Consider the following 16,020-nt stretch of genomic DNA (forward strand, 5'->3'; position numbering starts at 1 on the left):
TGCGGCAGTCAGTCCCGTCTACTTTCTGCCACACACACAACTCCCTTCAAATATTGAAATGCCACCAATGTACAGGGGACATGTTTGCATACTAAACGGTGATTATCATTCACCGAGTGAATGTCTGTCTCTCTCTGTGTCTCCACGAGGTCTGGACTTTCTCCACTAATAATACATGAAGGGTTCCTCTCCCTCATCCATTAATCAGGAGGGAGGCTGAGGTAACGCAGGGCTGATCTTTGGCCTTCGCACACACACACACTTCACCCGCCATTAATAATTGAAGGGATATTAATGCAGATAAATAATTAAGCTTTGGGGGATCTCTGCAGAGTTCTAATGAGAGGTGGGCGACAGATTGCTCCTCAGTCTTATTACATCTTACGGAGAAGTTTGTGAAAGCTTAAGGTGATGATAAATGGGGGCCATTTAGTAATTGGCAAATTAAATCAATGCAGACACTCCGTGGAGCTCCATGCATTCTCTTTCTGGAAGAAGAAATGTCTTCTTTTACGTCTCTGTGCTGAATTTGACCTCTTTTTTGGGCCTGTTGGTTGTTTGGTGACCTCTAGGAGGCTTAAATTAACAGTTATTTATGGAATACTTCAACATATATTTAGATAAGAAATTTAGTTTAAACGTTTGTGGTCCCCTGATGATGACTCCTGATTACCTCAGTTCAGCCCATAGAGCCAAATAATCAGGCTGTAAGTACCCACGTAGCCTCTGTAATGAGTTTCTATTCATACACAATGATTTTAACTGCTTTAAAACTAGAAGTTTCTATAAAAGACAACAATGTGGTGCTATAAACATAAATAGGTAAGGGAGTCCCAGATGAAGGTTTGATGTTTCGAAAATAGTCATCTTATCCCAAACACTACAAGCTGTCAGGACAATAGCTTGTATGTTAAAGATGGACACTGTTAAGTCACCCACTGTGTGTGGGATACATTTGCAAGGTTGGCCAACACCACAGCTTCAATCAACACAGGCCTTCTGCTCAGCCTTTCATGATTTACATGAAAATTTCTGTTGCAAATTTTGCTCACATAGAATGAATACAGAAAAGTTTTATATATTTTCCAAATTAAATAATTTAAATAATATTATAATATTATTAATAATAAGAATTTTACCTATTAAAAAAAAAGTTGGTAGACTAGATTTGCATTGCCAAACATGTACCAAACTTAGCTGCTACATTTAGCTTGCAAATGTTGGTTAGAAGACCAGAGGCTGTGAAACTTCACGTTTAACTCTCAGCATGTACCTCATTGCATAATGAGCTTTCTGTACGCCATATAGTTATCAATATTTATGTCAAGTTGCCTTTTAAATCTCATAAACCAAAGACTTTAACAAAGCTAAAAACAAGCTAGCAATTTTAGAGCCGTGGCACTGACAGCGGTCTCCTCCTTTGCAGATCTCACTACTAGCTTTGTGAAGCTGTCCTTAGCTCGCAAATGGTTCTTAAAAAGTGACATAGAGCTTTGTGGAAGCAGACAGGCACTTACTGTCACCCCAGGACAAGATAACTCACAGTGTAAAGGCCATCCTCTGTGCCATCGTGCTAGCTGACATGACTGACACAGCGGCAGGATTGAATACATTCCACTGGTTGGTGTGTGTGTGCCAATGAGTTGAAGCAAATGTGCCAGGAATACAGTAACATTCTGCTATAATGGGCTGCATATTCTAAAAACGAACACGTTTGTAACTGTGAACCAAATGAGAAACTTCTACAGATGTCATCACAACTTGTCTACTTGGGTTGCTCTCCACTTTATGATGTGATTTTCTTTTTTATGCTTTTTTTTTTTATTCCATTTTTTGTAAAGTTACAGAGAAAAAAATATAATCAACTTGTGGAATGACATACAGCCACCACATCAAGCAGCTCAGGCAGCTTTTTACACATGATTGAATGGGGTTTTGGTGTATGCATGTATATGTGTGTGTCCTCATCAGCCATGCTGCCTGGAGCCAATCTAACCTTTCAGTCAACTCTCAGAGGATCATCCCTCTCATCTGGCATCTTTCGGCCTGTCATTGTCATCAGCCAGCAGAAAGATAAAACCTACAGTCCTTATTGGCTTTGTTACAAAAAGAGGCGCCTGCTTCAGTGACTTATTTCATTGTAACCTTTTCTCCCATATATTCAGGAATGACAGCCCGCGTGACACAGGATTCCAAAATCTTCCGCAGAGACGCTGTGATAAATTAATAATATCTCAGATAAGTCCTGATCAGATGTGAAAGCTGACAGATGACAACCATTTTGCATAGCTTGACTAATAAAAAAGAAAATATGATGCAGTTCACTTTGGTGAATTTAAACTAGACTGCTTTTTTATGACCAGAATTCAGTGTTTTAAAGGTCAAAGTGCCTGTGACCTCACAAGACAACACGTCTTTGGTCATTACTCAACAAGAAGCACTCAGCGAGTGCAAACCTCTGCCGAGGCAGCTCAATCTCTGTATTTACTTTTAAAGAAAGTTTTTGTTTTCTTTGTTACCATTTCAATACACTTGACATAATTTTGAGTACAATTATTGTTATTTGTTATTTATGTGGATACAGTACATGTGTAGCAGTCATTCCATTGTGTAGTAAAATTGGTTTAAATGTTTAGTTATAAATATGAAGTGCAAAATGTTTTTGATTACAAAATAATACTTACTCTGGAACATGTATTCAAATTGTAACCTGTTACTGTAATGTACCTAACAAAATAATACAAAATTATTAAACTGTACTCAAAAGGGATCACATGCCAACATATTCCCTTCATTCTGAAAACAGCTATATATTAGAGCTGGGCGATATATCGAGTTTTTAAAAAATATCGATATATTTTTATACGAGATATAAGATGTGACAATATCCTTTATATCGATATAGTCTATGTTACGTTATAACTATACTTGTGGAGCCGCAAGTTTGCCTCTCTTTCGTCCACTTTTGTCTTTACGCAACGTTACTCGGCCTCGCCTCTCCTTCACTGAACACAACTCCCCCTCCTCCCCCATCGCCTCACCTGCAAGCGACAAGATGGACACGGCAAATCTCCGTTAACGAGTTACCGCGCATCGCCCCGTGCGTGGGGCTGGACGCCGTCAACGTGTTAGCTAGCTAACCACGCTAACGAGCTAACCACGCTAACGCCATGCAGCCCAGAGGCCCTGCACAGCCTAAAATCCTTTCATTTTCTCAAAAGTTGACAGCGCGCCTTATGTATGAATTCTGGTTGTGATTGATGGCCGCGAACCGATTTTATGTGGTACACAGCGCTCAGCAATCTGTCAAAAATGTTTTAGTACGACTTTGGTAAGCTACGGAGCTGCACCACTTGATGGATTGTCAGTGCAGTACGGCTACCGAGGAGCCTCGCGGAGTGATACGTACTCTGCTTCAACGTAATATTACCCTACTGTGTATAAGGACCATAAATGGCACCTGTTAAGAGACGTGGTTATGAAGAGGATTTCAAACTCAATGCTGTCAGTCACACAGTAGAAGTTGGGAACAGAGCAGCTGTGAAATCTGTCTTTGTTACTATGCTCAGCGTCTTTTAGTTTACATTTTGACTGCACAATTGTGAGCTTTTTGTTATGCACAAAAACAACATAGTTTTCTTTTATTTATGGAGCATTATTATTTAATAAATGCTCATAACTTTTTTTTTTTTTGAGTAAATTTTATGTACATCTATGCTCTATGTTAATAAAAGTGCCTGTGTGACATCTGGGACACAGCTTTGACTAAGAACTCTCTTTTTGTTCTTACTTTATGGCTTTAAAAAAAAAAAATCGAGATATATATCTTATATCACCGTCCAGGTAAAAAATATCGAGATATGAATTTTGGGTCATATCGCCCAGCCCTACTATATATGGCATTATTATCATTTTGACCTTCAGATCAATCTATTGACCTCGAAGAGACCTATAAGGTCAAATGTGACATATTTTAATTTTAATTTAGTCATCATGCAAATTCACTATTTATAAGTTTGAGGAAACCTGTAGTCAGCTGAGACTAAATTCAATTCAGTTTTATTTATACAGCGCCAAATCACAGCAACAGTCACCTCAAAGTGCTTTATATTGTAAGGTAGAGTGTACAATAATACATACAGAGAAAAACCCAACAATTATATGACCCCCTATGAGCAAGCACTTTGGCGACAGTGGGAAGGAAAAACTCCCTTTTAACAGGAAGAAACCTCCGGCAGAACCAGGCTCGGGGAGGGGCCATCTGCTGCCACCGGTTGACTGAAAGTCGCGACTTGGATGAGTGAAATGTTTCTCCCACTGAAAACACTACATCCAGATGACAAGATTCAACCTTCTGGCATAGTTTTTGAGTTATTAGCCGTTTTGTTAGTTTTCAAGTTCACCTTGGTGGAAGCCAAATCTTAATGAACCTCCCTTCACGTGTAACTACACATCACGCTGACAAAGCCTGGATATACTCCAAAGACTTGATTCATTCATTCAGCACTGTCTCTTTCATCAATTAATTTTTTAGCTAATTCTTCTTCTGACACCATTTGTCAAATTAACTGAAAGAGAATGAATCAACTCGAAGAGGGAAACCAACACCAAGCACAAGTTAAAATGCTAGCAAGTGTGGCAGCAAGTTGCATATAGGCACTACATAGACTCAGCGCAGAAATATGAATTAAGCTTTATACTTTAACAGATTTTGCATCATCTTTTGCACCAAAGAAGCTAAGGTGAACCCAAAGATTTCCAATCCTAATGAAGCTAAAAACAGATGCTTTTCCCGCCCAAGAAATTTAGGCTGTTGGCTTCATGTTAAGACCTTTAGAGCGGCAGGAGGTGAATGGTTGAAGGCTCTAAAGCTGTCAGTCACGATGGGCTGAGGGAGGAGGCTGGACATGAATAATGACAGTATCAGTGAGAGAGAAAGCAGGGAGGAGGTGTTGGGAGTGCAGAGGTGGATGATGGCTAACAGGATGGGAGAAAGAGAGGGTGTGTGTGTTGGAGAGAGGCATTGATTTCTGTGTACTCTCCTTTAGCTCTCATTATGGCAGAACAAGACAGGGACGTGTTTTTCTGACAGTTATGCTATTTCCTCTGCATGTGAGCTGTTTCATTTCAGTGTACAAGAATCAAATGCCTTCACAGAAATAGAAAACAAATCAGCACCTGGAGATCTGGATAGAAATGAAAATTTATGAGTGATTTTAAGTCTAGAACTAGGATCAGGCTTATATTTGAGTAACTAATTATTATTATAGAGGATCTTAAAAATGTTGCGCTTCTTTGAGACCATCTTTAGTTTATTGCCGCAGAGCACAAATATCACTAAATATTCACACTGTTGATAAAAGTTAGCTGATCATATATATATATACAGTGGGGCAAAAAAGTATTTAGTCAGCCACCGATTGTCATCATTTTAGGTGGGGGAACTTGCACAGAGGTCAGTAATTTGCACCAGAGGTACACTTCAACTGTGAGAGACAGAATGTGAAAAAAAATCCATGAATTCACATGGTAGGATTTGTAAAGAATTTATTCGTAAATCAGGGTGGAAAATAAGTATTTGGTCAATAACAAAAATACAACTCAATACTTTGTAACATAACCTTTGTTGGCAATAACAGAGGTCAAACGTTTACTATAGGTCTTTACCAGGCTTGCACACACAGTAGCTGGTATTTTGGCCCATTCCTCCATGCAGATCTTCTCAAGAGCAGTGATGTTTTGGGGCTGTCGCCGAGCAACACGGACTTTCAACTCCCGCCACAGATTTTCTATGGGGTTGAGGTCTGGAGACTGGCTAGGCCACTCCAGGACTTTCAAATGCTTCTTACGGAGCCACTCCTTTGTTGCCCGGGCGGTGTGTTTTGGATCATTGTCATGTTGGAAGACCCAGCCTCGTTTCATCTTCAAAGTTCTCACTGATGGAAGGAGGTTTTGGCTCAAAATCTCACGATACTTGGCCCCATTCATTCTGTCCTTAACACGGATCAGTCGTCCTGTCCCCTTGGCAGAAAAACAGCCCCATAGCATGATGTTTCCACCCCCATGCTTCACAGTAGGTATGGTGTTCTTGGGATGCAACTCAGTATTCTTCTTCCTCCAAACACGACGAGTTGAGTTTATACCAAAAAGTTCTACTTTGGTTTCATCTGACCACATGACATTCTCCCAATCCTCTGCTGTATCATCCATGTGCTCTCTGGCAAACTTCAGACGGGCCTGGACATGCACTGGCTTCAGCAGCGGAACACGTCTGGCACTGCGGGATTTGATTCCCTGCCGTTGTAGTGTGTTACTGATGGTGACCTTTGTTACTTTGGTCCCAGCTCTCTGCAGGTCATTCACCAGGTCCCCCCGTGTGGTTCTGGGATCTTTGCTCACCGTTCTCATGATCATTTTGACCCCACGGGATGAGATCTTGCGTGGAGCCCCAGATCGAGGGAGATTATCAGTGGTCTTGTATGTCTTCCATTTTCTGATGATTGCTCCCACAGTTGATTTTTTCACACCAAGCTGCTTGCCTATTGTAGATTCACTCTTCCCAGTCTGGTGCAGGTCTACAATTCTTTTCCTGGTGTCCTTCGAAAGCTCTTTGGTCTTGGCCATGGCGGAGTTTGGAGTCTGACTGGTTGAGGCTGTGGACAGGTGTCTTTTATACAGATGATGAGGTCAAACAGGTGCCATTCATACAGGTAACGAGTGGGGGACAGAAAAGCTTCTTACAGAAGACGTTACAGGTCTGTGAGAGCCAGGGATTTTCCTTGTTTGAGGTGACCAAATACTTATTTTCCACCCTGATTTACGAATAAATTCTTTACAAATCCTACCATGTGAATTCATGGATTTTTTTTTCACATTCTGTCTCTCACAGTTGAAGTGTACCTCTGGTGCAAATTACTGACCTCTGTCATCATTTTAAGTGGGGGAAGTTGCACAATCGGTGGCTGACTAAATACTTTTTTGCCCCACTGTGTATATATATATATATATATATATATATATATATATATAGACCTTTTAAGTAACTAAGAATTTCAGATTAAAAGTAGAGATGGCACGATACCACTTTTTTATGTCCGATACCGATACCGATATCATAAATTTGGATATCTGCCGATACCGATATGAATCCGATATAGTGTGTTTTTTAATCAATAAAACGTTTTTTTTAATATCTTGCTGCATTTTGTATAAGTTTATACTCAAGTTTAAATAAATAACAACACTAAAGCTATTCTGTTATACCTGTATGTAAAAAATACACTGCGCCCAAAATATTTCATAGTTCAGCAACACTGATCAATCTAATAAACTTAAACCTACTCAATCCTTCCTATTCTGGTATTTTAAAGAGTACTTAGCAGAAATATTAAGCAACCTAACTAATAGGGTTGCAAACTCCCAGCAAAAAAAAAAAAACAAACCACCCTCCACCTCATGATGCTTAATCGATGTAATCAAATTTAATTTGATGCAGGGGGAAAAATGCACAGAAATAAATTATTTTTCAAGAATAATTAAATAGATTCAACATCTTTCTTCAACAGAATTGCAGACTGCACAGATGGTATCTTCCCAAAGGAAAAAGTACTATAGCTTACTAGGGTATATTAGACTTAACAGTTACTATATACAGTAATGGACTTCTATAGATTTTACATCAGATTAAAACTTTGGGTGTAAGAGTCAGATAATTATTTATTAAAAGCTAGACATTTTAAATGAGAATAAGAAAGAAAAGTATGTCTTTGTGCCCCCTTTTCCCTGTTCATGCCCTATCGGCCCCCCTGGCTAAACTTTGCTAGATCCGCCCCTGCACAGTTACCAGCCGTCAGCTGCGTAGATCCTGGTGTACAAAGTAATATTAATTCTAACAACAGCTTATCAAGCTTAATAGTGCTGCTGTTGTTCAGCCGCTGGTTTCCTCTTTCTGGTGAGAAGTGGGCCAAAAACGAAGAAGAGAGACGGACTCGCGACAGAAAAGCCGATCAGCTGATCATTAAGCAGTTTCACGATTGAAGTAGCAACAGGAGAGAGCGAGGCAGTCGCTCCTAATATCTGTTGTTAAGCTTAATGCGGGAATGCTTTACAGACATTCAGAGATGAACTTACACACTTGCTTTACTTCTCTCTGGGATAACTTCCTCGGAGATGAAATGCTGGTTTGCTAGCAAGGCTACAAATACACACAGCCTCTCTATCACGTGATGCATATTGCTGCAACGTGCTACGGTTATGAGCCGAGTTACGCTGTGTAGCAAGTTTTGTGAGGTGCTTTTTTGATATTTAATGGATCGGATTACATTTTTTATTTCTCACCGATATCCGATCCAGTAATTTGGGTCAGTATCGGACCGATACCGATACGTAATATTGGATCGGTCCATCTCTAATTAAAAGCACATGAAAATTTGTTTCTTGCCCTTCCAAGTGTTTCTGCAGCAACAATAAGGCTATAAGAAGTATAAAAATGGAATTTATTTGACTGGCTTAGAGGACACAGACAAGGGCGTAGATTTGGCATGGACGGAAGGGACATGTCCCCACCAATATTCAGCGATTATTGAATTGTCCCCACCAATAATTTGATCTATTCGAGTAAAGAAAATCAAACCCGATAGAAAGAAGAAAAAAAAAAGATCTGTCAACGTCTCATTCACCCAGCGGTGCAGAAAAAGTTAAATTACGTCCTCTTCTAGAGTCCTACCTCATGTGACAAATATGGCCAATGTGATTGGCTGAGCCTTTCAGGGAGCTCTGTTTAGTTTTAGCAGCGGCAAGCAGTAGCGGTTTTAGATACAGGCGACATGGGCAGTTGCCCGGGGCGGCATTGTGGTGGGGGGCGGCATCACGGGCATCGGCAGAAAAAAAAAGCTACAGCCGGGGCCTGGGGCCAGGCACTCGGCGCCTGTGAATAACCCCTTACATCGGCAAAAAAAAAATAAAAATTGCTCGTACTCATGCTGCCCCGACGTCAGCCAGCGCATATTGGGAATGGTACAGGCACCGATCGGTTTTCTATCGTACATTTGCTGGGGCGCCCTCCGTTTGCGAGTTGCGCCTGCTGCTTGCGACACAGGGAGGAGAGGGCGGGGCGGCGGGGGATTCTCTGGCTGGCTGGAGCAGCATCTAATAACCAACTCGCAAAATAAAATAAAAACAAAACAACAAACACGAAAACACCAGACATCATGATACAGACTTATAATTTGCACCGATGTTTTTTCGAAATTCTATACACGAAAAGTGAGCGCGAGAACATTCGGTGCGCCTGCTCGCTGCTGAAGTCAAAGTAAACTTTATTGTCATCTCCGCTACATACAGTCCAGTATAGAGAGAGACGAGACGACGAGGCTCCAGTTACAGCAGTGCAAGTAAACAAACAATAAATATAAGAAGAGTAAAAAAATAAACATACACTTTAGGACCAGGGGTAAAGGGATCAATAACAATTTAAAATTTAAAATTTACAGTTTGATGATTTAAAGTCTCACACACAGCCCGTCGAAAGGGGGATGGGGGGCCTGCTGCTTCCAAGTAGAGCACATTTCATTCATAATGTTGTAAATCCAAGCCCATTATGTATTCATGATTTGAATCCTGGGTTGTGTGAAATCTCAGAAATAAACCCTAGACAAAGTAAATCTGTGAACTAAGGTGTAGGTGTGTTAGGTTATGTTGTGGTGATCCTCGAGTTGGGGGATTTGTGTTCATACTGGAGTGCAAAATTAAAACCAATGGAAGGTGGACAAGAAAAGTTCAAAGCCATCAGGTCCTCAGTTTAGAAAAAAGAGAAAAGAAGAGGAGGAGGATAATGGCAGGTCATCCTGAAACAATCAGAATACTTTATTAATCCCTAAGGAAATAATGTGGGTTACAGTTGCTCCAAAAAGAAATGGTAAAAATAGTAACAGTAACAGACTAAACTCCAAACAATACATTATGTTACAGATTTTAATATTAATTAGTCATTGTCAATTGTTGATTTGTCCTGTTCTCATTGTATGACGAATTATGATGGCTGTTTGGTAGCCGTTTGCATACTATGCATACTCTCTCTCTCTCTTCATATGTGTGTGTGTGTGTACAACAGTTTTATGTTAATGTACAATCCTTAATATGTTTTGTGTGTGTGTGTGTGTGGGGGGGGGGGGGGGGGGGGGGCGCCAGAGGGAGTGTTCGCCCAGGGCGCCAAACAGGCTAGGACCGCCACTGGCGGCAAGCCTGCGCTGCGAGGAGGAGAGGAGGATGGCAGCAAAAAGAACCTGGATATAAGAAAGTATTTTTCAAAGAAACCTGTAAGTCACTTAAAGTCAAGTTCACTCATAAAACCTGTCCATAATAACGCTACAGGCTATGCTAGGCTTTGGCCCACATCAGTCTAAAATTGTATGTACCCATGAATAACGTGTTTTGGAAACTAACTGCACAACATGCAGCACTATTAGTTCTCTCAGTCTCCCAGAGTAGCATTTCTAATTTTGATTGAAACTGTCAAAGAAAACGGCAGCGAGCCAGGATATTAGTTTACAGAGGCTGTTAAAATTATATGTCTAACATTAAAATGTTGGTGACACAATAATTTCATCCTAATGGTACTGACATATTCATAGGGTTAATTTTTGAGACAAAATGTTATGAGGTAGTCATGATTTTGCAAATATCCACCTTGTAGTGCAGTTTGCACAAATTGTTTTAAAAATGCACTCACCCTACAAACATTACTGATGAGTCAAGATCTGCACAAATTGACAGAAACACTGAAGCTGCTCCACATTTTATTCTTATTGTCATGTATGTCCTATTTGTCAGGTGACAGAAGAACCAGCACAAAGCTCAGAGAGTAATGGTGACACACGATCACAGGTGATATTGGATGATGACTTGTTGGTTCATGACTGTATTTGAAGCACATGTGTGACTGCATGTATTTGGAATGTCTCACTGTTATTCATCAGGTGACAGAGGCGGCTCTGCCATGTTGTAGCTCAGACAGAGGTGAAGAGGCGAGTCACAGGTGACTGACTGATGATTTGGTGCTATAGATTAACTAGTATTTATTATCATAACAGTTGTTAGGCTGCTGATGTAAATTGTTTCATTAGTGTATATTTGACAAAGAATCTGAATTGACATGTCTCACTTTTTATATGGCACAAATCAATGTGTTATTTTATCAGGTGACAATATGTCCTAGTGTAGTCAGAGGGGAAGAGCCAGGGCCAAAGGTGAGGCACATCAAGCACACAATAATAATTGTAATCTGAGGATAAAACGCATGTACTGAGGCTGCTCTCAGAGGACTAAAAAGATGGCTAAGGTCAACAATGACTCAAATGAGATTAAACAATGCTGCTGTATGCCATGTCCACCAGGAGAGACTGGACAGTATAGATGTAAAACAAATATGCCAGCAGTTTATCTCAGTTAACGAGAGGAGCAGGCATGTGTTTGGCTCCTTCACATAGTGGACATTGAGTTGTTGTGTGGGACACCAGTAGCTGTAACAGCAGTTCATGTTTAGAATAGAAAATCTCAGCTCACTGACTTGATCGGGGCAATTGTGTGCCTAAAATGTTGCATAATTTTGCTGAGAGATCTTTTACTTTGTGGTAATCTTAGATGAGTAGTTTTATGGACAAAAACCACCAGATCATTCAGTGTTCCCTTAGTGCTAATGTATCAGAGATGTTGGCGTACTATAACTGAAGTAATGATGTTAAGTCCTTAAGTCATATTCTTTTATTGTCATGACTGTATTTGAAGCTATTTTTATTTTTGTATGATACCTGATTTATATGAAATATGGCTGAAATAAACTAAAGCCTGAAATACTTAGTCAGTCATTTGTTTAATAGTAATTTAACATTATATAATTCACATATAAAACTATGAATTGTGATTTTAAATGGTTTAAAAGCCTGTAGAATAGCATATGTAGGCAAGTATATTTCTCCTCTTTTTATTAAGAAGCAAAAACAAAAGGAAAAAAAAAAAGAAACAGGGCAGAGTTCGGTGGTTGAATCATCCGTCCCCACCAATGCCAAAACCAAATCTACGCCCTTGGACACAGATATGATCCGTGAAAGTCCCAGAGGTAAACAACTGCCACATGAAAAGGAGCAAAAACAGAATAAACAGAATGCATCAGGTCACCGACATATTTTAGAGCGAGGCAGTTACAGCAACGGATTAACACACGTGGACGTATTCATGATGCAATGCGTCCATTCGCCAAATAAGCTTAACCCTGAGTTTACACCCCCTGGAGGGCTGCAGATGTTTTCTTTATTTGCCTTTATGCTCTATAAAAAAAAAATGAAGTTCCATGACAGAAAAATCCTCACTCTTATTTTTTTACCCGCTCATGGCTTTGTCTTTCCCTTGCTTTCTTTTTCCTTCTGCTTCCCCTCATTTGGCCGATTAAACTGTAGAGTAGATTTTTCGGAGTGCACGCTGACAGATGAAGTGAGTCACTATTTGGCCGAATCATTATCCAGCATATGAGCTGTAATCCTGAGCATAAATTCCACTGGAGCTAAATCTGTATCTCTGTGTTGTGGTGTTTGGACTCACTCCATCTCATTTATACATTGTTGGATTGTTAAATGTATAGCTGTGCCTCATATGTGATGGTGATGCAGATAAAATTTATCTCTAATATAATCTGAAATTTTTAATGTAATAAATTTAAAGTAGCAGATAGAACAGAACTCTCATGATAAAGCCCATTAACTGTCTCATATCATACACGTTTGACCATGCAGAAGTCTCCCATAGAAGCCTGGATTCTTCGACATTGAATATAACAAGGTACAGTAGTGCTGTTCAGCCACATCTGCGGGCACTCCTGGCACTATTCGCTGCCTGACTGCCTATGCAGAACCTATGAAGCCATACAGGTTGGGAGTTTGATACTTGGCTCTTCTGCTGCGAAGTGTCTTTGGACAAGAAATTGAACCCCAAATTTCCCCTGATGACATGATCATCAAAGTTTGTCTTTGTGTACTTCAAATGACAAATAAACCGCTGCATACAAAGTATCTTGAGTATTCAGTACAAGCAAAGAACTAGCATGATATAAATATGAATGGATTAGATGTTTGGCCCCTGTCACACTGGCCTAGAAACTGGTTGGCAACCACATGTAGTCAGAGAAAAATGAATATTCCCTGAGTGGTTACTAGAAGCTGCTGTGTAATCAACTGCTCAAAGTCCCACCTGCCCAAGCCTAGACTCTCCTGGTTGCAACAAGCGGTTGCAGGAAGTTGCTTGCATCTTGTCAGCAAACAGTCAACAACTACTCATGAAGTGCTTGTGAAACTGAGTGTGATGCAAACTGGAAACAGAAAATATTTGTTTTCACAGTAAAAGTTACTCCTTTTGAAACATATTGGTTTCAGCAGTAAGGCACAACTTTTACTTTGAAGGTGAACAGTCTCCCTTTCCAGTTTTGCGTTCCTCTCTCTCAAGTTTCGCTACAGCCCAGAACAACAAGTGGTTGCAGAATAGTTTGCATCCTCCATGCAAACTACAGGTGACCGTGCCAATCTGTGTACAAAGCAATAAGAGGTGCAGCACCTCTTTGTGACCAATTTTACCCAGGGACCGCTCACCAAGCAGTCAGGGAATAAACAGTTTTTACTAGATACTAGCAAATATATACAGGTTTTACTCACCAACCAGTCTCTAGAATTGAGGACTTTTTGGGATAACAAATTTATTGTCATGATCCTGGGTCATTTGACCCAGCGTTTTGAGTTTTAATATAATTTGATGTTTATATGGTTTATGTTTAAGTTCTTTAGGTTTAAGTTCATTTCGATTATGCCTAGCTTGCTGTTGTGGTTCGTTGTTTCTTAGATTCTCTTTGTGTCTTCAACCCTGTTTTAAGTCTACAAAATGATATGACCAAGACAAAAACTGTGGTGTTTTGTAAATATAATAATAAACCCGAATTCACGGTGTGATTCTGTAACTTTATTAGCAGCGTCCTCCTGAAATGCACCAACAATATTGAGAGTACCATCCTCCTCTCTGCCTCTTAATGCTCTCTGGTCGATATCATAACGCGTAAATATTTCCTTCAAAATAAGAAACACAACTACAATACGGGAAAAGACCCAGGGAAACCGAGTTAACGATACAAACCCTGAAAACCATAAATTTCATACCTGAGCCTCAACTCCTGCGGCCCAGTACCAAATGACTCACGGACCGCTACCGGTGCGTGGCCCAGGGGTTGGGGACTGCTGGTCTAGCCTTCAGATTTGCGTCACCAGCTGTCTCGGAGTTTAATAAAGCTGTGTAAAAAACTATAACTTTAATCAGCCAAATCGATTTACTCAGGAACAAATAAAACACTGAAAAAAGCCAAATAATAACATTTTTAAGTTATCTAAGTGACTCATATATCATGTTTAACCTGAGTAACGAAAGGTTTGAAAACGATGTGCCGGGAGTTTGCACCAGCTGGAAGCCTGGAGCCTGGAGCCCCGGTTAGCTGTCGAGCTATTGGTAACAGACGTCTCCAAAAACGTCGGAGCACTTTTGCAAATATGTGATGTCTTGATAAACCGAGCAGATATTTGAAGTTTACACAGCTACAAATATCTTAAAAGTTTATTTTGTGACCCAGAAAGAGTAATAAGAGTAATATTAAAACTAAGTAGCCTCCGCCGTTGTTGGAAACTGGAATTGGCTGGGCTGCGCTATGAATTCTGGGATAGGTTGGGCCACGGGGAAATGAAGGACGCATTTGGAGCAGCCTTCGAATTGGGACTGTCACGGCTGGGGCAGCAGTCGTGTGGTGAAGTGAAGGAGGACCCAAGTTGCAGATAGCGGCGGTGATGCGAGCAAGTTTATTTACAGTGCACAATGAATAACAAAGGCGAGGGAAAAACTAAACCTAAACTGGGGAAAACTAATATTAAACAAAACCCGAAACCATAACTCACGAAGTCACATGCAGGGGAAAACATAAGAAGGTTACCTGGGTGATGAGGAGCTGGAAATGGAGAGCAGAATGTGGAGCAGACAGACACGGAGATGACCAAACAACACAGACGAACCGACGGGGAACACAGGCAGGCACACACTACAAATACACACAAGGAAATGAGGAAATGACACACCAGAGGGGAACACGGCTGAACCTAATTAAACACAACGAGACACAGACCTTCAAAGTAAAACAGGAAACTCACAGACTGTTTTACAACACAAACTCAGGGACACGAACAGAGCACAGGAGGGAGAACACTAAAACACTGAACACAAGAACCAAACCCTAGGGACTAATACAAAATAAGAATTAACACAAAACATAAGATGACACCAAAGTGAAACACAAAACACTGGGTCAACGACCCAGGACCATGACAGGGAAAGCCTTAGTCGCCTGGATGTGACGTAATCAGACTGCAAATGCTGCCTTCGAAGGATGCGACCCCTGAATTGGGACATAGCAACAGTCTGCTTCTGCACACTGTGACATATAAGTTATTAGAGGAGACTGTACACATACTGGTACTGATATCATCTTTGTATGTTTGAAATTATGTTGTAATGATGTTCTGACTGCAGGCTACATTGGACTCACTACTTTCAGTTTGAGTCACAGTGGATCCCACCAGACTCCATCTTTTGGAATAGCAGGACAAAGATGGAAAAAACCTTTTGCTTTCCTGCTGCTCAACTTTTGCAATTAGCCAGCAAAATGCCAGAGGTCATGATTTCCAACATCAACAGTCTGAACTTCTTAAACAAGTTCTCCGTGTGTTGAAGGTCTTGGAACCCCAACCTTCCAGTAATCGTGTCTGCGCTCAAACCAACTAAAAATAACCAGAAAAAAACCACAAAGAAAGACAAACGTAACTGTTTCAACTGCACAGCAGAACAACAATTAAATGTGGACTATTAACCTTTAGGTCGCTCACCTCTAAGTCCCTGTCAGTATATGATTTAATAATTGATCAAAATATTGATTTATATTGCCTCACA

Source organism: Neolamprologus multifasciatus, chromosome 23, assembly GCF_963576455.1.
Source record: "Neolamprologus multifasciatus chromosome 23, fNeoMul1.2, whole genome shotgun sequence".
Lineage (NCBI taxonomy): Eukaryota > Metazoa > Chordata > Actinopteri > Cichliformes > Cichlidae > Neolamprologus > Neolamprologus multifasciatus.